Source organism: Cynocephalus volans, chromosome 8 (genome assembly GCF_027409185.1).
Source record: "Cynocephalus volans isolate mCynVol1 chromosome 8, mCynVol1.pri, whole genome shotgun sequence".
NCBI classification, from domain to species: Eukaryota; Metazoa; Chordata; class Mammalia; order Dermoptera; family Cynocephalidae; genus Cynocephalus; species Cynocephalus volans.
The window spans coordinates 146,977,616-146,979,717 of NC_084467.1; the positions used below are offsets into that span (position 1 = coordinate 146,977,616).

The window sequence follows — 2,102 nt, forward strand, 5'->3', positions numbered from 1 at the left end:
TTTTCCCGGTGGTGGGTCCACGGCCTCCTACAGCTTAGAAACCCTGAAGAACAGAACTGTTCTTATCCCTATAGCTTGAAAGAGAGGGGTCACTGCCTTTTCAGGCACCTGTCTAGCTATAACCTGTGTCCAGTCCAGAACACAATGCTATCACCAGGGACCTGCATCTTACCTAGATGATCTGGGAAGCACCTATGGATGACACACCTATTGTCAGGTCCATGAGGGGCATTTTCATCACTTTGGAGGCAGCAGTAGTTCTTTATCCTGCAGGGATCAGCAGAAGACTGATAATCGGGATTTGAATGAACAGTAGCACAGGTGAAGAGACTGAGCAAGCAGCAACAAAGATGTTGAACATGTTAGTAGAAGATTTAGATAAAGAAGAGGAAATGGACACTACTGGAAGAAAGAGAAATACTAGTCAAGATCCTGAGATGGGCTGAGGCTGGGGAATGGGAGAAAATGCTGTAAAAGCTGAAGCTGAAGAGAACATCATTGTGTAAGAGTTATAGCAGGAAAGGGAGGATTTTTTTTAATATAAAATACCAGAGAAAAACTCACCAACCTCTCTTTTTTTAAAACCAAGAAGGAGAAGAATTACAATATGAATTTAATAAGCCAGTACACAGCACTTGGCTCTGCAAGGTGAGATTTGATTCAACTGGGAAACAACTGGTGGCTGAAGCCATTCACTCAGGAAGGAAAAGGGAAGCAAGGATCCAGTGGTCACTGTCCTCTGGGACTGCTGCTGCATCAGAGGCAGCATTGGAAAAGAAAAGTCAAGAACAGGGGAGATGAGGACTTTTATGACACTGACGATGATGGATTTTTTGATTCAACTGGCTTGGTTGAGAAGAAGCATCTGAACTGAATGACAAAGGCTGGGAAAGTTGTGTGTCCCAGAAGAAACTTTACTTGAGAACTTTAAATTAAGGAAAGAACAACAGAGACTTAAAAAGTCGCTAAAAATTGTAAAGCCCCCAAGGATGCCAGAACTAAAAAACAACTGAAAATCAGACTTAAGATTCAGGGAAAAAAGCAAATATCTAAAAGCTTATCTCGACTTTCTTTGGTGCTGTGAAAGGGAGAAGCAAATTCAAATAAAAAAAAACTGATACAGTAGGGAAGTTATCTGCCAAGCACCTAGCACTGCCTCTTATTCCAATGGGAAAAAAAAAAAAAAAAAAAAAGATGAGTATGAAGTGGGGAAAGAGGAGGCTGAGGAGAGAAAGAACAGGAGAAAAACAGGAGCAGCATGAGAAGAAACAATGGGATGGAAACAGCAGGTACAGCAGAAGTCAGAGCCACAGGAATCAGTACAGAAAATGATCTCACATGTTCCAAAGAAACGATACAACCCTGAAAATACGTCTCAGCCACATGGAACAGAAGAATTCCTATCAAAAGATTGGCAACCCAACATAATCGCTCAAGGAACCTCCAGCATCGAAGAATAAATAAGAAATACAGAGATGAATTGAAGAAAACAAAGGCTTCTAGTCCAAGAACATTTCCATCTCCATTTTCTTCCAAATATCCAAAAGATGAGTTGGACTGCTGCAGATGGGTCCTACCTGAAGGCCAAAGCGCTGCTGGCAGCATCGAGCAGAATGGCCAGAGGAGGAGTTCAGGAGATCACTGGTGAAAGGTAATCACTGGTCTTTTCTTTCCTGTTCTTAAAAATTATTCATCTATCTGATTCTCCTGAATTTGGTATTTATACCTAAAAGTGTATGGGAACATATGAGGGAACTTCAAAAAGTTTATGAAAATATTGAATTTAAATAAAAAATATTAACTTCATTTCTCAACATATGCTCTGTGAAGTTCAAGATACATTTGTAAGCAATGGTAATAGCCATTTAGTCCATTCTTAAAGGACTGAGGGTCCTGGGAATTTAACTATTTCGGTGCAGTCTTTTTTTTTTTTTTTTTTTTTTAATTATTAACTGAAGAAAAATAGGTGCTCTGCAGAGATTTTATAAGATTGGGAAATAGCAGTCAGAAGGAGCCAAATCAGGACTGTAAGTTGGATGCCTAATGATTTCCCATTGAAACTCTTGCAAAATTGCCCTTGTTTGATGAGAGAAGTGAGCAGG

The 2,102-nt window shown here is 40.0% G+C and overlaps 1 pseudogene; it reads left to right on the forward strand.

Moving 5' to 3' along the window:
- The first annotated feature begins 211 nt into the window (after positions 1 to 211).
- LOC134384422 (kanadaptin-like) lies at positions 212 to 1,648 on the forward strand (annotated as a pseudogene).
- Positions 1,649 to 2,102: the final 454 nt, after the last annotated feature.